Source organism: Rattus rattus, chromosome 7 (genome assembly GCF_011064425.1).
Source record: "Rattus rattus isolate New Zealand chromosome 7, Rrattus_CSIRO_v1, whole genome shotgun sequence".
Lineage (NCBI taxonomy): Eukaryota > Metazoa > Chordata > Mammalia > Rodentia > Muridae > Rattus > Rattus rattus.
Window position 1 is genome coordinate 40,266,197 of NC_046160.1, and position 19,555 is coordinate 40,285,751.

Consider the following 19,555-nt stretch of genomic DNA (forward strand, 5'->3'; position numbering starts at 1 on the left):
GTGATCTTGCTGAAACCATGAGAAACCCTGACTGTAGCAAGAGTTGGGAGGAGAAGAGAGAGTACTCTTATCAAGAACAGATGCAGTATGGGCAGAGATTTACCCAGTAATTCTTAGTCCAGTGCAAATACAGGCATTTGGAGATGAAAGCATTGTCCCTTAACTGACTGGGTTAAAATAAGCAAAACTGGATGCTTTTAAAATCAAATATCTTCCATTCTGATATTACATCCTGTTACTCACCTTTTGGGACCAAAATTACATTATTAGAAAGAACAGTATATATTTTTATGTTATGTTAATTTGGCAAAATAAAAAGTTTAAGTTAGTCAGCTCTGCGTTTTATATTTGAGGTTTTGTTGTGTTTTGGAATCCCTGGATCTCTGAGCATTTTTATTGAGGTCAATATCTTGTACTAAATGTGAATAGTGTGGACTTGGTTGGAATATGGTCACAGCCATTTGATCAGATATCAGTGAAGATATCTTTAAATGCAACTAACATTTAAGTCAGTGGACTGTGAGTAAATCAAATGACTCTCCCTAGTATGTCTGGGCATCATTCGAGCAGCTGAATCAAATGACTCTCCCTAGTATGGCTGGGCATCATGCAATCAGCTGAAGGTCCTAAGAGAAAGGGTCAGTAGTGCCTCTGAGGAAGAGGAAGCTTTGATATCAAACTGCCCTTGGATGCAAGCAGTAGCACAGAACCTGCAGGGACTTTCAATGTGATGGTGTGTCCAGTGTATTTCAAGTTGGCTAGCTCACAAGTCCTACACTCTCTTATCTTTTTCTCTGTGTGTACGTCTCACTGACTGTGTCTGTGTCTCTCTTTCTTTCTCTATGCCTCTTTCTATCTCTCTGTTTGTCTCTGTCTGTCTCTGACTCTCTGTCTCTGTCTCTCTAACACACACACACACACACACACACACACACACACACACACACACACACAAGTTCTTCTAGCCTGGGGAATCAACAGGACCACTAGGATCAATCATGGGAACTCACGAAAGCGGCATGTCAGGATGGAGGTCCCTACCCAACTTCAGGCAGCATTGCTAGAGAGGCCACTCTTTGTGGTAACTGTTTATCACTTCTCTGACCTCGGGGAGGGCTTTGCCAATCTTGTTGCTTTTTGGGTTTCTGCATAAGATGTCTTCTTACTAAACAGCAATGTGTCAGCAATGCTGTGGGTCCAATCTACTTCCGAGAAATCCTTGTTTGGGTATGAGTATAATTTATATAAGTAGCTAAGCAAAGTAGATATTTTCTCCAGGGGAGATGAATCTCATCCAATCAGTTGAGAAAAACAGAGATACTGTCCTCCCTAAAGGGAATGATGTCGTCCTGCCTTGCTTCCTTGCTTCAAATGGGGTAGTAACATTGTTCTGTCGTCGGACTGGAAATAACAGCTATGGCTAAAGTGGAAAACCAATTTGGCAAAATTGGAATTCACATAAGGAGACAAATTTCCAATCACATCTCTGAGGATCTGTGTGGCTTAGGTTAGCCTCTGGGCATGCCAGTGAGGGAGTGATCCACCTAAGTAAGGTTAGAAGATTGATACTAAAGGAGGGGAGAGTCATTGTTGCTCCTTGGGTCCCAGACCTTATAAAATGAGGAAGCTATTGTACATGAACATAGTTCCCATCTGCGGGTGTGGAGTGGCCCACCAGCTCTCACTCCTGCTGCAGTAACTTTCTGTAACCTCAGACCATGAGCCAGAGTCTTCTCTCTCCTTTGAGTAGCTTTTTACCAGGATGGTTTATTACAGAATCAGGCAGAGTAAGTGTTACCTACAATGTGAAATCAGTGACCTTTGGTGGCCTTTTGGTAGCTCTCCATTGTTTCTCACTTACTGTCGTCTCTCTTTAGGGAAGGAGGTTCTATGACCTCTATTAGTGACAGTTGGCAGCTGCTCAAGAAAAAGTTATCCATGTTTATCTCCTACTGGTTTTGTTTCTCTGGAGAACTCTAACACAGGTCTACCCCATGCAAATATCACACTATAACTTACAACTGGAACAGGGACATGGTTCCCTGTCTAACAGGAGTCTCTAAGGATGGTGCACACTTGTACTATGAGAAGAATAAGGAAGCTGAGGGAACTATTGTTCCTCAATAGAAGACAAAGGGGTCAGAGGAGGAGACTGATCTGCAGCCTCTAGGCAACCATCATCTAACGAATGCAAAGGGAATTAATGTTCAACTGCAATACTTCATGTGAAAGAAACCTTACAGCATACCACCCAGAGGTGCACTATTCTAATCATGAGAACCTTCCTGCAATGTCCCCAATCCTAGTCTTGATCCTGGTCCTGCCTATAGAATGTGCTAGAGATAAATCACTGAACAGATTTCCCATTTCTTCTGAGATTCCTTGTCTATACAAGTGACTGGGAAAGAAAATCTATTATAGGATTACAGTGAATAGTAAGTCAGATTGTTTTTTAAATATCTAGCACACTCAGCACTTATATGAATGCTAGATTATCCCACTCCTCTAGTATTCCTTCTGGGATCAGACAGAACAATTCTATCCTGATCTGTGTGTCTGAGATATAAGTAATGCTTTCCAATGCTTACATTTTTCCATCTTGCCTTTTAGGCTCTGAAAGGCCTTAACATTTTTACCTGTCAATAGACTCAGCAATTAAAGTTCTTACTAATAATATACATTTCACTCAAAAGAAAAATTAAAAGTCTCAAACCTCCTCTGTTTATTGGATGGCAGAGGACAGTTGTTACTTTTATTGGTCCCACAAATTTGTTTTTTATTTTTTAATTTTAAGAAAAAGATACTGTTATTTCTTTTTAAAATTGGAGCCATCGGTGGTTTTGAAAGTCCTGTGTCCCTTTAGTATCTTATTTTTAGAAAAATTTGAAATAATCACAAGCAAATGAAACCATAAAAAAAAGTTTCCAAATTTCCCTATTGCATGCATGCACACAGCCCGGCCTCTATAAACTCTTTTATCTCCACTTCCCTTGAGGCATAAGCAAGTAAGTGGAAACCAGTGCAGAGTGTGATATAATGGCTACTTCTCTATCCCAACATGGTTTTCTTATGAAGCAGGGGGGCCTGTATTACCCAGTATCAATCTGAACATGCTAGCAAGCCATGGAGACCAAGCTGCCTTCACCTAGACTGTGTTCTGGGGTTACCTGACCAGCTTCCAGTCAAAAAGAACAGTCTGGTTCCGGTTTCCTCTGTAGTGAGCCCTAGTCAGTCAGTGTTGAATATATTTTATCATTTGACAGTTTATCAGAGCATCCAGCTATGCTAGGAAATAGTTGGTTGGGAAGAGGAAGGAGGAAGAAACAAAGGGAAAGAGAAATTTTGAGGAAGAGAAACTTTGAAAAGAAAGTTGAGGAAGAAAAATTTTGAAAAGAAAATGGTTGGTTTCTAGGAGTCATTGTTCCTAAAGGAGCCCAGCCAAGTCTTCTACAGTGTCTATACTTCCCAGAGTGGCGTGTGGTTGCTTTGGCATGTCCTGATGTTGGAGTGGTTGAGTTCATAAAGCCTTGTATGTTACCCAGCCCCCAAGGATGTATGGCTCTTCACTCAGGGGAGACGGGGAGAAAAGCAGATGTAGCCGTCTTCATCTGCCCATGAGACAGCTTCAGAACATGACAACCAGAAGGCTCTCCTTAGGTCTTCTAACTTTCCCCATGAATACATATGGCTTTTGAGTATAAACACTTAAGATTTACTCATTTTGACTTTATGCATAGGAGGTGTGATACTTCCAAATTTGTTTGTACTCTTGGTCCATTCTTGGAAAAGCATCTTAAAATTGAGCCTTGTTATTTAGCAACTTAAAGAATACACGGAAAGATGGATTTAAATACTAGTCAGGAAAGATGGATTTAAATACTAGTCAGAAGCAAGAGCCTGTAGTCTATCATGGATGGAGGTCCAGACAGGAATTTGGGCAGAAGCCACTGAGCAATATTGCTTTCTGGCTTGCTCACTGATTCAGGTTTAGTTAGCTTTCTTATACAGCCCAAGCCCTCCTGCCTAGGAATGGTGCTGCCCACAGAGGGCGGGGAGCCCAATAAATCAACCATTAATAAAAACAATCCCTCCCATGGCCACAGGCCAAAGTGAGGGAAACAATTGCTCTATTGTACTTCCCTTTCCCCAAATGATTTTAGACTGTGTCAATTTGCCAATAAATTTAATCAGGGCATATAAATATATACGCATTATGTGTGGGTGGGGAAAGCTATAGCACTAGGAAACTAGGAAAAGTTAACACTTTTTCATTAAGGTTTTCAAATCATAAAACTTACATCAGTATCATTTTCAATGTCACCCTTAGAGCTTCTTTTAATTTTCACCCTTCACGGAAGAAAGGACAGCATAAAGTGATTATATGCCATGAATTCCCATCGGAATTACTAAGAGGCTCTTTTAAAAATGGATCTGCATTGGAAGCTATCAGCACATTTTACAGGTGACCACTGTACTTTGATTGGTTTTCAGATAATAAATGTCTATGTGCCCTACAAGTGACCACTAAAGAAAGTCAGGCGTTAGAGTGTGAGGAACAGTGACATTAGCTAAAACTTCTTGCTGTTCCTTTCTCCCAGCAGGTGGATTGATTTGGATGGATTGATCCTCCTTTTCTCTACTCTGATAATCACATTTCAATGAGCCTCAGCACCCACCTCTCACAATTAATGCCTCTATTAAAAATTAAGGTTTTCTCAAGGAGACACAGCATTCCCTAGTCTTCTTTAACTGGTTTTTGAAAGCCTACCTGGGGATTTCACAGGCACAATGGACCACTCATCATTAGAGAGCTGTGTGTTCCAGATGACTCTGCACTCTTTGGTCTATAGTCTTGGAATTAGACGTTCTACCCTATATTACAGAAGTCCTATGCCTCTAATTTCTGGTGTAGCATTATGCATTCGAGATTTGATTGGATTTAAACACTGTGGCTTTTCACTTCTGTTTTTATAGCCAGAACACTGAAAAAAAAGAAAAAGAAAGAAACCCATGGGCATATTCTGCACTCTGGGACAGCTGAGGTAATTTTTTGTCAACCAACCAATACAAAGTCGTTCAAGTTTTCACAGCCCTTTATAATGTTGGAATTATGGGTACAGAATCATGTTCAGATCTTTCCATGGCTCTTTAGTCTCTGAAACATATGTCAATACTGTCTTCTCATGAATTAGCTCTGTTGTGGACAGAAATTCCTAGACCAAGGAGCATGGTGGCCTCAACTGAGGAGTTTTACACCAGCAACTTAGCAAACCGCAAACCATTGAGTCAGAGCTCTTAGGACCAGGCAGTGCAACATGAACTTGATACAAAATCCAGGTGCATCTGGTGTACCCCCAAACCAATGTTAATGGCCTGTACAGAGCTCCCTGTACACAGCTTATATCAACCAACAGAGCTCAGTGTCTTTAGTATAGAATGCTACCTACTCCAGACTGGGGCCCTTTGTGTACTTCTGTTTTGTTGATACAAATCTCTGGCTCATTTAAAGAATATTTTTATTTGAAGAAGTCACTGAAATGGATGCAGTTAGAGATCTGTGTAAGGCTCATGGAAACAAGTAAAATATGGATCAAAAAGTCTATTAGTGAGCCTAGGCCAGTGATGGATAGAACAATACCTCTTCTATTCAGCCTATAAGTTACTTGCTTTCCATACCAGCTGAAACTTAGAGAATGTTAGTAATAACAACAATATCCATAAAATGCTAACTTGTAGACATGACAGGGCTGTGGCACATATCAACTACAATTGTGATTACCTGTCACTCACAATTCCAACTTGCAAGAGGAGGCCCTGAGGTCTCGTCTGTGGTGGAGGAACTATTGACAACTGATGGCCGTGGTGAAAGGAAGAGTCGCTTTTCTTTGCAGACCGTACTGGGTAGGTCCACATTCATGCACATATGGGCATTACTAAGGACTCAAGGTGTTACGGTATTATAAGTAATATATAAATAAAGACATGAAGTTGGAAGGGAGATGATATGGGACCCACTATGGAAATTTGGAGGAATGTGGTGGTGGTGAAATGACCAAAATGCATTGTATAAGTATATGAAAGATTCAAAAAATAAATACAAATATTTTCAAAAGAATAATCAGAGACTAAGGTAATTAAACAATGCGAAATTCAATTTCCAATGTTAAATGATTAGTTTAGGTCACTTTTCTGTCAGTGTGATTTCTCTTTCTGTAAAATAGAACCAGGCCAGAGCAGGGAATTTGAACAAACAATCCAGAGAAGCAAGCTGTCCCTGGTTGCATCTGTCCCTAAAGGAACTTAATGCCTGCGAGCAAGTGTGGCCGTCGGAAGGAGGAGAGTAGATCATCTGAGAATAATTATTAGTAATCTAAGAGGGTGGGCTGACCTTAATTCCTGGCTGAGTACATAGGTTGGGAACTCTGGCTAAAATGAAGCAAAGTCCAGAATCACCTTGGGTTCACATTTTGGCTCTGTCTCTCATTACATGGTAGCCTTGTGTACTAGTCAATCTCCCTAGACCTGACTTTATCAATGTATGATGGTGATAATGGTTTATGAACTTCTGGATGTCTGATTAGAGTATTAAAAGCAGATACAAACTTATTTCCTACTTGGTTGGTTTCATTTAAATTATCTTATATTTATCTTCCAATAACTTTGTTTTCATTCAGAAAAACATTGAAAACTTAATCTTGTTAGGGTAGCATCTAATTTCTAAGTGTTTAAGAATTGTCATGAGGCAGGAATATGAGATCTGGTTCTAGTGACACATACTCTTCCTCGACATGGGCTTCCAGGTAAGCTATCCCCATATCTTCTTGGCTATTTTGTGCAGACAATTAGAGTTTATCTATTTTTTTACATTTCATACAAGAGTCTTCCTGTTTTTATTTTATTTACTCTTCTCTCATAAAATACATTACACAACCCTATGCCATTTGACCTCCAGTCTAGAAATGAGTGATGTTAACTCACTTATCAGATATTTGTATGTCTCCAAAATATTTTTCTTCCTTTTTCCTATTCATATATTTTCAAAAAAAAATCTCTTTTTATAGCTAGGAGAACTGGATGGACATCAAAAGCAGGCAGAAAACAAATAAAGTAAGAGGCCAGGAACCTTTATTTTTATTTTATTACTTTTTAGCTTTTGCTAGAGATATGACATGCTGTTTTGTTGGTTAGATTTGAGCTAAACCATAGCACTGGTTTGCATCATCCCAATGTCTGTTCTGCCTGAAACATGCTCCTGGGTATTTTTGCACAAGTTTTATATCTCTCAGAAGCTCAAAACCTGAGATGCTCTTGACCCTAGGGACACACAGAGACTCCCCTAATAGTTTCCATCTCTGAAGTGGTAACTACAGGCATCTTCTCTAATTCATGAGTGGATTAGAGGGATGGGGAACAAGACATGGTGGCAAGTACTCTGCAGAGTCCCCCAGAAACCCAGAAGATAAAGATGCCTTGTGATCTTGTTAGTGAGATTCACACGGTATAATTTGACATCTGTGTTGAGTCTCTCTTTGGCAGATATTAACCCAAAAGTGTGTGCTTCATCTTTGAGTTCCTAGAGTGCCTTCTAAGACTCTGTGCTCTAGGGTCTCATCACTGCAGTCACTTTAGAAGAGAGAATGGGACCGAACACTTACCAAGCAGCAACTGTGTGCTGGGTTCCTCACTGACCATTGTCTTCTGTGCCCCTTCCTCTGGGAGGCAGTCATCATCTCCACTGCACAAAAGAGGAAACTGAGGTGAAGAATTGCTCTGCTACCTTCCCAGGGACCTTCAGTTACAGAGGAGCAAGACCAGGTGTCAAGGTGTTAACATGTTGTTTTCATGTTACTTAAACTGTTACCTCTAAGAGAAGGCGGTATTCATTATTCTCTACCATGTAAGCAAGACACTAAAATAAGTTATCTGTAATTCCTCACTCAAATGGCTCTTCGTGGAACACGAGCAGGACTAACTCCTGGGCCCATTGTCTTGTGGCAGGACCTCCACATATAGCCCATAGAACTGGTCTTTAAGGATTTGTTTCCCTTTCCTCATGTTTTTCTTTAACAATGCTCATCCTTAGGGAGATGTCATTCGGGTCAACTCCTAAGAGAAGACTGTGGAGAAAGTGTTGATCACAGGCTTTGATTTTCCAGAGTGGAACCAAGAGAAGCAGGAGAGCCAAGGATAACATGAGCAAGTCTGTAGGGCATACTGTGCCATCCCATTTGGGAACACATCGAGTTGCACTTAGGTGGACGGAGTTTAGCCTTGAGAATCAGGAGCTATCAGGGTAAAGTTATAGCTTGGAAAGTAAGATGGCTTAAGGTGTGGAGTGACTATGTGGTGTGGTAGCACAGTAGGGGGATTGTGTATAGTGGAGCTTTGTGCACTCAAGTTGCATGTTGTGCAGTATGGCATGAGAATGTGTTGCATAATAGTGCTATGTGGTATGCTCAGTTTAATATCATATGGTCTGTGAGGTTCAATGTGACATTGTACATAATATTAGTGAGTCAGGTCACAGTAAATGTATAATATGCATGATCTGATATGGTAGAGAGAGGAGAGAGGAGAAACATTATATCTGTATATTGCATCACTCCATTTCAAGCAGTGTGCTAGCAGTCCCCAAAACAAAGCAGTTATGGTTATAAAAATGTGTAAAACTATGATGTACTGCTTATAGTCATCATCGGGATTCATTTGTTTATCATTGCCAGCACAGAGAAAGTAGCAAGTGTCAAGATTAGAAATATGTTTTGAAAGGAAAAACCTGAAAGTGAGAGAAAATTCTCCTCATTCATTAAATTTAAGTGTGTCATTGAAAGAAAAAAATTAAAGTAATTCTATTGTAGAAGAGGACCACCTCTGCTAAGCCCACGTTGGATGCTAGCATAAGAGCCATGAGTGCACCCTCTGGTATCAACATATCCATGGAAAGCTTTGCTGAATGAACATGTCATCAAGACACCCAGCTCTCTCTTTATAGTATTTATTACATACCTATTAACAGAGTTATGCCTGTGCAGACTCCCTAATGGAAGATAGTTTGATTTGTGTTATGTGTGTGTGTGTTGTATGTGTGTTATGTGCGTATTTTGTGTGTGTGTGTGTGTGTGTGTGTGTGTGTAAAATAAAAATATACTCTTCCAATACTCTATCTTCCATCTCTAGTCAAGTATTCAATAAATTCTATGTGGCATTAAAATGATATTATAGAATAAACTTTGTACAGAATGGTATTTATCCAGCATAAGCCAACACTGAGTATTCTGTGCTTTCGAGTGTTCTAGGTTAAGCCATAGTATTTTGAGGGTTATATGAAATATTCTCAATTCTAAATTAGGTAGTTTTAACTCACTCATGAGAGATTTATCAGAACATAATCGCCTGATAAGTCAAGGAGCTACTATATTTATTCTGTTCATGTTTCTCCTTCCGCTAGGATATGAATTATAAATTCTTCTTATGGTATATTTACAGTTTCACACTGTTCTCAGACAATCTGTAAATACCTTACAATTAAATTAATCAAGTGCCACATTTTTGCTTCATCTTGAAATTTCTTTTAGCCGCACATAGTTTCCTGTTCATGTCAAACTTGTTTCATCACCATGAACATTTGCAAAAGCATCCTCATGGGGCTGTGATTGTTTGTATATGCTTGGTCCAGGAAGTGGTGCTATTAGAAGGTATGGCCCTCTTGGAGTAGATGTGGTCTTGTTGGAGTAGGTGTGTGTGGGCTTTAAGACCCTCATCCTATCTCCCTGTAATCCAAAATCCTGCTAACAGCCTTCAGACAAAGATTAGAACCCTCAGCTCCTCCTGCACCATGTCTGCCTGGATGCTGCCATGTTTTTGCCTTGATGATAATGGGCTGAACCTCTGAACCTGAAATCCAGCCCCAATTAAATGTTGTCCTTATGAGAGTTGCCTAGGTCATGGAGTCTGTTCATAGCATTAACCCCTAAGACAGAAGTTGGTACCAGGAGTGGGATACTGCTGGGATAGGCCTGAACATGCTTTTGTTGGAGGAATGTGTATTTTGGACTTTGGAAAGAAGTAGAATGCTTTAAGTTGGGCTCAAAGGGCTATCCTAGTAGAACTCAGGAGTACTTTGTTGCTGAGTATTATTTAAACTGTGCAGATCTGGCCCAAGAGGTTTCAGTGGTGAATAATTTCAGAATGTGGCCTAGAGACTCTTTTTGTGGTATTTTGGTGAACAACATGGCTTTTTGCCCTTGTTTGAAGAGTCTACCTGAGTCTAAGGTAAAGAGGTTCATATTAATTGAAGTGACAATGGAAGTCTCAATAAAAGTCCAGCAGAGACTTTGTTCTCTGGTTAAGTCTCATGAGGAGCATTTTGAACCAGCATAGCAAGCTTAGAAAAAAAAGATATAAAATACATTGTTCAAGCATTAAAGGGGCACCAGGAAGTGAAATGGAACTGAATCCTTTATTCTAGGAGATAACAGATTAAGGAATTTGGGGGCAAGATCTTTCTCAGCTAAGTTTAGATTTAGACATGGCGGTGCCTACCTTTAATCCCAGGAGGCAAAGCAAGACAGATCTCTGAGAGCAAAACCAACCTGGGACAAAGCAGTTTCTAGGTGAAGAAAAGCTTAAATCCAGTCATGATGGTACACATCTTCAATCCTAGCATTACAGGAGCCAGAGTCATGCAAATCTCTCAGTTTAGTTCAAGTTCAATCTACAGAGCAAGTTCCAGGAAAGGGAAGCTTAGGCAGAGAAGGAGTCAGAAAAACAAACAAACAAAAAACTAGTAATAGAATAAGGACATGCTCCATCCTCAGAAAGCAGCAGAACACAGCAGCTTCAGTCATGTTGCTCTGGTGTTGGAGTGAAAAATAGAAGGGACTACTGGGACAATTGATGCTGGTTAGCTGGAGCTAAGAAGTTAGCGGTAAGTAAGAAGAGACCAACATCACCGAGGTGAAATCTTCTGGAAAGTGTTTTTTAAGAGCACAAAGAAGCTGTGTTCCAGAGATAGCAAAAATTGTACCTCATGCTGCAATTAATTATACATGGTAATGTGTGGAGTCATCCAGGTGGTACTGGTTTGGAAGGCATAAAGGGTCATGAAGAACAGCTGAGGCTTGGCAGTGTGAGAGGCCATGGAAGGCTATTGGTGAAGGTACATCCTCAGTTGCAATTGATGGTCCAGGATTGAAGAAATCATGCTAAGGAGTTGAGGCCAGGCACCATGAAGAGAGCCTATGAGAGGTGAAGTTTAGTTGCAGCAGAAGACCCCAGCATATTGGAGATGCCAGTACCATGGGATGACCACCAAGAAAAGCAGTGGAGTGGATCAACTGAGGCTACAGAGGACAGAGCTGGAGATGTGACAATAGCCCTTTGGAAGAGCCCAGAAGATCATGTGTGAATCCTAGATATTGAAACAAGAAACTCTAACATTGAAGTTGCCTTGGAAAGCCCAAGATGTTCAGGATGTCAGAGCTGTGGGCTATCTGCTGAGTAATGCTGCTAACAGGGAGTAGAACTAGCCTAGAAGTTTGTTGCAGCCTATGAAAAGGAGTTGGAGATCTGAAGACTGCTTTGACATCAGCTATGGAGATGCAGAGTTTCTAGTTTTCCCAGCTGGTTTCCTGTCTTGCCTTGCAGATTATAGTTAAGTGATTGGATGGATCTCAGAAGAGACTTTGAACTCTGGACTTTTAACATTGTTGAGACTGCTCTAGACTATGGGGACTTTGGAAGTTGGACTAAATTACTTTGCATTATGCTGTGTTTAGATTCCTGTTTGGATAAGCCTATGGGGGTCAGGGAGGAGAATGTCATGGTTTGTATATGCCCAGCCCAGGGAGTAGCACTATTAGAAGGTGTGGCCCTCTTAGAATAAGTGTGGCCTTGTTGGAGTAGGTGTATCACTGTATGTGTGGGCTTTAAGACCCCCATCCTAGTTCTCCAGAAGTTAGTATTCTGCTAGCAGCCTTCAGATGAAGATGTAGAACTCTCAGCTCCTCCTGCACTATGTCTGCCTGAATGCTGCCACGCTTTTGCCCTGATAACAGACTGAACCTCTGAATCTATAAGTGAGCCCCAATTAAATGTTGTCCTAATGAGAGTTGTCTTGGTCATGGTGTCTGTTCACAGCAGTAAAACCCTAACTAAGTCAGGGTTTAAATCTCTTCTGATAAATCTGGTAACACAACCTTAGCTGGCTGAGCCAGCAGCTTGAGCCCTGCAGTCATCCACTATTATTTTTCCTTTTTGTTCTAGTTTATTTATTTTTATTTTTTAATCGGTTATTTTATTTATTTATATTTCAAATGTATCCCGTTTCCTGATTTCTACTCTGGAAATCCCCTATTCTACTCTCCTTCCCCCTACTTTTATGAGGGCCCTCCCCCATCCACCCATCCACTCCTACCTCCCTGCCCTAGCATTCCCCTACACTGGAGCATCAAGCTTTCACAGGACCAAGGTCCTCTCCTCCCATCTATGTCCGACAATGCCTTCCTCTACTATATATGCAGCTGGAACCATGGATCCCTCCATGTGTACTCTTTGGTTAGTATTTTAGTCTTTAGGAGCTCTAGTTGATATTGTTCTTTCTATGGGGTTACAAACCCCTTCAGCTACTTCAGTCCTTTCTCAAACTCCCCAAGTCAACCATTGGACTGAGCACAGGGTCCCTAGTGGAGGAGTCATCCATTTTTCTTACTTTCATGAATAGATGTGTCTTTCAAATTCTGTCTTAACTTAATTCACTATCTCCAGTAGCAATCTAATGTGCCAGTGCGCTCACAGACTTTTCAGGAACCCACATTCCAGGGGAAATAGAACTGGGCTTCGAGTCCTATATTGATTTCAGAATACTTGTCTGAGTTTCAATTTCCTTAACTGTCAATCAGGGATAATAAAACCTCTATGTATTGTCTAAGGTTCTCTAGAGGAAGTGAAACAAGAGGTCTTTACTCTATGCCCTGAGACTTATCACAGTGACAGCTCTACTCTTTGGTACCAATTTTCTCTTTTAGTTACTATTCTTGTTGTGATTATCAAATACCCAACAAAAAGCAGCCTGAGGAGGAGAGGGTTTACTCCAGCTTCCAGGTGAAGGGAATCTAATCCATCCCTGCAAGGAAGGTGCAGCAGGAGGAAGGTGAAGCAGTTGGCCACTTTGCACAACAGTCAGGGAGCAGAATGAAATTGGGGCTGGTGTCCAGCTTGCTTTTCCCTTTGTGCTTAGTATAGCACCACAGCACATGGGGATCGTGCTGGCCATCCACATCAGAGCAAATATTCCCTGCTCTGTTAAACCATCCTGGAGACACACTCATTGACAAATTCAGAGATGTATCTCCATGGTGATTCTAAATCCAGTCGAAGCGACAATGAAGATCAACCGTCACATCTACTAATTCGAAGTCTATCCTCACAGCAACATCTAAGCTGATTTTGACAAAATGCCTGAGCGTCCTAAACCTAGCCACACTGACACACGAGGGTATCAAGCCCTGATTCTTCTAATGACTCAAAGGGATTTACATGATCTAATGAAAACTCTAAGACACCTGATGATTCCTAACATGTTGTGACCTATTCTGCTCTTTGCACTAGCTGGTCATAGGCTTTGTCACCATTGGTCACCTCTACATGGGTGACAAGGAGGATGGTTTTAGTGGCATTTGAACAAGAGTTGAAAATTTTTGGTTTCTTCTGTTTATGACCATTCAAACATAAATCTTCCCTTCTTTGTCCAACATCTGATTTCTACACAAAGTGTTCTGATTTCTGTGCAAAGTGTTCTTAAGAAACAATCCACTGGCACATTAGTTCCTTTAGTTTGCCCTAAATTTTTCTATGTTCATATCTTTTGTGCTGTAAATGTAGGTACTTAACGCCATAATCTATAACTATCACACAATGCAACCCACCTCTTCTGTATTAGTGAGCTAGAGTCACATTTTCAAAATCTACCCACATTTCACTAAAAATTGCCTAAGCCTGCATGTATCTTGAGTCAAAATTAGGAACACAAATGGTGGTCTCATTTTTTTCCACACATGGTAATTGGTAATTTCAATTAAAGCTAGTAGCCCTGATATAATTTTCCTGGACCTGCAAATTAATGGCTGCTGTAACCTAGCAACAGTGCAGGAAAATGGACTTTTATTTTGTCGAGGGTCACTTAGCTACCATTAGCCATGCCTGCTCTACACTGTGTGTAAGTTCACATCCTGGAGCAGGTTTTTGTGAAAGAGCGAATGTGTGAGTAATGTGAGCTCTTAGTGGCATGGTTAGCTATTCATCCATTCCTGGGATTTGGCCATTTAGCTCTTGAGAAAATTATAGGATTTTTATGTCAGTGAAAGGAAATTTCTCAAGCTTCCACTATAGACTGTGATAGGATTATATACGCTGCTGCTGCTGCCATGTTCTTACTAACATGGCGAGGCATGGAGAGTACTCCAGCTTCATAGTCAAGTGAGTACCCTGCCAGGACAGGACTGAGATAGTGAAAAAATGCATGTTCATTTGAATGTGGATATACTCAAGAGAAGGAAAATAAAAGTAACCCAGTTAATGCTGAAGGAAGCCATTTAGAGGGAATAGAGTGGAACACGGAGGCTTAGATAGTTCTACTGTGGTTCACTTATATTTACATCTTTTCAAATTTTAAATATTTAATATTTTTGAGATTTTCATGTAAGAGTAATGTATCCATCCATATTATTTCCGCATCTTTCGTTTTCCCCTTCAACTCCTTTCCGTACCCCAACTTGTTCTCAGATTCATGACTTCTTCCTGTTTAATTATTATTGCACACACACACATACAAACACACACACACACACACACTCACACGCTTATTCATACATGTACACATGCACACACTCAGATACACAAATATTCACACAGGTAAACAAACACACTCTCACATAATCTCCCTCCCCCTATACACACACATATGCTCTGTGCCACACCTTACAAATCCTCATATGCTTTCCTGACCGAGCTTCCCATAATAAAGGTGTTGAACAAAAACCCCTTCCTTCTGTTTTAGAACAGAAACTCAGCCATAGGTAGAGTATACAACATAGATTTCCTCTATTTATGAGAAGAAAAATAAAAGCCACACATCTCAAAAGCCAAGCCTTGGATTTGTAATCATTCACTGAGGTTCTCGAAGATTCCCCTTCATGCTGTCAGCTTCTCCACCTGCTGGCATTCCTGTGATGCATGGGGCTGGCCAGATCAGCCCAGCAGAGTCCCTGAGGACTACTAGTTCTTTCTGCTGAGACTTCACCGGCAGTCAGCTATAGCCTGTCATAGGCTAAGCATGTAGGCTGTAGATCTGGCCCTGTCATTTCTACTGTATGACCCTCTTCGCAAAAAAGATGAATTCAAGTTTTAAAATGTGAATAGCTACGTTAGACAAAGTGGTTAAATGACTCTATGCTTTGTAGAAACTCAAGAAAGCAAAATAAATGCCGAGATGAAGGTTCTCTTAGTAGAGACTTCTCTGCATGGGTAGGTGTGTTGGATCTTGCTACTGTGAGCAAATGCCTCAGAGAAACCAAGTGAAGGACGAAAGGTTTATTTGGGGCTCACAGCTGCAGAAGCTTCAGTCCAGGGTCAGGTAGCTCCACTGTATTAAGCCTGATCTGAGGTGGAACATCATGGTGGTGGTAGTAGCATGTAGAAGGAGGCTAATGTGCCCTGGTCATTAGAAAGCTGAGAGGTGGGAAGAACCAGGGACTGGGCATAACTTTTCAGGGCAGGCCTCTACTGAAGCTTTGTCAAGAATGAGTCTAATGATTTGAACAGTGTGACATAGTGTGTGTGTGTGTGTGTGTGTGTGTGTGTGTGTGTGTACTCTAGTAACCTCCAGATGGGTCCCGTTATTGATGTTTCAACCATTTCCAAGAATTGCAACATAGTGTAGGAGCCAAGTCTTCAAGTCTTGAGCATGTGTCTATATTTTACATTCAAGCCACACCAATGGGGTATTCTACAACTGCTCCTCTTATCTATTGCCACAGTGACTTGGGAAGAAACAGCATGAAGCCTATAAAAACGTAAGTCAACAAATCATTTGAATCATGTAGGTTGGAAATATGTAAAGACATTTTTCTACTCTATTCAGGGATATTTCTCCTCTCAGACAGCCACGTGTCCCTGGAACAGCTTCACTGACAGGGCTTGAATTGTTAGACAGCTGTTTGTATCTCAGTCAGCCAGACAAACTTCTCCTCATTCTTTATCTATATAGCATGAGCTTGGATTTACATGGTGATGGTCTCCCGAGGCAGGGAACAGGGGTGTGCAAAGTCTCTTGATTCACGCTCATGGTCAAAGAAAGATACAAAGTCAGTGCAAGGTCAGGGAGCCATGAGTCACTTTGAAGACATACTCATTTTAAAAATGTATTCATGTATGTGCTAATTATTCTGTTGTTGCTCATTGTTTTCAACTCTGGGATGAGGAACCTCAATTAAGAAAATACTTCATCATATTGTCCATATTGTCTGTAGGCATGCCTGTGGGACTTTTTTTTTTTTTTTTTTTTTGGATAACTGATGTGGAAGTGTTCAGCCCATTGTGTGTGCTGCCAAGACGGTGCTCCTGAGTGTGTAAGAAAGAAAAACTGCCAAGTCAAGAGGAGCAAGCTGCTAAGCAGTGTGACTCAATAGTCTCTCTGTGTGTGTGTGTGTGTGTGTGTGTGTGTGTGTGTGTACTGGAGTTACAGGGCATGGTTGTGAGCGGTTTGTTGTAGGTGCTAGGAACCAAACTTGTGTATTCCGCAAGAACAGGAGGTATTCTTAACCCCTGAGCAGTGTCTCCAACCCCGGGAAGTCACATTTTGATGGGAAGACCTGAAAAGCCATACTGCACAAGGCATAGATGCTCTTGCAAGACTGGAGAACATTCTGCCTGGGCCATCATAGGCTCCATTCATAAGTGTATGACACAAGAAAGCCCTCATATACCCCACTCATAGGTGCATATCACAAGAGAGTCCTTGAATGAAATGAGGGACTGGATAGTGAAATGTAGGTCGCTTTTCCCTCACTAGGACAAGGCTTCAGCATGCAACTCAGGCTGGTCCTGAAGTTACTACTTCTCATCGCCGCATCTCTTGAGTACAGGGATTGCAGGCGTGTGTGTGGAGGAGGGATGAGATAAGAGAGGTGAGGGAAGGGGTGGATCCTAGACTCAGAGAGCTCTTTTTGGCTAAAATAGAAATTGAGAGTAATTCCTGTATCAAGAAAAAGGCTTTGGGAAAGATGGCTGACCTTAAATTTGTCAGAGCCCATGAGAGACGTTGGAAGAATGAAGGAAATGGGAACAGAAGCAGTCAGTAAAGGGCCAAACACCATTGAGATGAGAACTTCGTCTACACCGATCTGTGTTTTCTTGTACTTTGGGTCACATGGATGGATGATGAATGTTTGATCCCATTTCTAGGAGCGTAGTGCATGTTGACAGTATAGTCCATGTCACCTGTCTTCATATGCGGCGGGAAGTCTATTCCATGGAACAACATCACATTCCTTATTATCCTGGTTTTTTTTTTTTCAGGAAGATTAGCCTTCACTGGGAAAAGAAATGATATCCATATCTTAACATGGGAATAAAAGTTTGTTCTTGCTCATACAGAACCCAGAACATCCGGAAATGTATCTGTCTCGTGACTGTGTCTCGTGCACTCAACAGTGCTGGTGTAGAAGAGTGAAAATGTCACTAGGTGACTAAATAAACAAAGCCAGTCCTCTGTCACTCTCCTTGTAAAAAGGTGGGCCATTTCAAGAGTATGTTTTTAAAAGATGAGGAAGGCAAGACTGTCCTGTCATTCATACTGTCCTGCTAGGATTCAAGGAAAGACTAAAGAGAAGAGTGGGTGTTTGACCACGATTCTCTCACATCACTGACAACAATCCATGAGGAGAGGGTCTAGAATAGAATGGAAAACATCTGGTGTCACTAGTTACATAGCAACCTATCTGTTACCTCTCAACCCTGGGCCCATGCCAGCTATGTGACGTAAGGATGAAGCCACTGACAGCCATGGTGGAAACCAGAAGAACAATGGGGATTTCCCGTTATCCCACCATTCAACATCTACTACTTATAATCTCCCTGTCAGCCACAGTTTATTTTTTTGGTAAGTGTGGGTGACCAAAGGCTATGACATAAAGTCTAAAACTGGTCCATCCTATGCCTACTCATTCCACCTTGTATGACTCTAATAGACAACTCACGAAGGCACAATGGGCTTCTCCACCCACTAAAGGAGCTAGCACATTGACACACAGGAAGTCATGGAAATGGAATGAGCAGTCATGTAATGAACATGCTTTCCCATATACAGCGTCCCTTCCTCGAGAATAACTGTGGCATAGGTGCCTAATAACGTCACAAATGGATTACTTGAGACATAGTGGTGGGCAAGTGCTAGGGTTCCAGGCATCATTTTCTCCTCTGAGTCTGTGTAAACAGTGACAGATTAGCTTGCAATCTGTCTTACGCTACAAATACAATAGTTTGTCACAATGACAAAGTCCCTAAGATCACAGAAACAGTGAAGCGATGCCCTTCCTGTTGCTTTGAAAACACACTCTGCCAAAAAAAAAAAAAAAAAAAAAAAAAAAAAGAATAAAACAAAGGATTTGTTTTTGCTCACAGATCCATGATACAATGGTTTTGATGCCAAGGTGGCGAGAGCTTAAAGCTTAAAGCACCTGGTTTCTTGCATGCAGAGTCAAGAGAGAGAGAGAGAGAGAGAGAGAGAGAGAGAGAGAGAGAGAGAGAGAGAGAGAGAGAGAGAGTGTGTTACTGCTCAGTGTACTTTCTGCATCTGATATAGCCCAGGATCCTAGCTCATTGAATGATATTATCCTGCGATGTCACCATAGTGGATAGCTCCTGCCATTTCAATTAACCTAATCAGGATAACCAGCCCCAGATATACCTAAGCACTTCTAGCTTTCATCAAGGTTACTATTGAGGTTAACCTCTGCAGGTAGCTTTTGTTTTATGGAAGCAAACCCGGGCCTCACTCATGCTAGTCAAGTGCTCTGCCTTTGAGCTGCATTCCACCCCTGAGGATAGTTTTGGAATTCTTCCTTCCTCGAAGAGGCATGAATCCTTTGGTATACAGTGTGCCATCGCTTTGTGCATAGAACGCTATTACAGGGTTGCTCCCTGCAAGCTAAGAATGACAGCAATGAGACAACTTAGCTCATTGCTCTTTGCTAGAGCTGATTTCATTCTCCTTTCTATCCAGAGACTCCAGTTTGCCAGAGGATCCCTCAGAGACTGCTCCAACCTCCTGACTAGTTCATGGCCATCAATGACTGTGTCCGAAATCAGTACTCAGGCCAAGTGACTCAGGCCCGAGGTATTCATGACAATGAGGATTGATGTGAGGGAGGTAAGAACAAGATTCATGGGTCTCCTTACTCACATGATTTACAGAAAGCCAGCTTTTATTACCTAAGAGCCAGCCACGGACATGTGCTGGGCACACTGCAGATAAATGCCTGGGGTGCTGCTCTGTGGG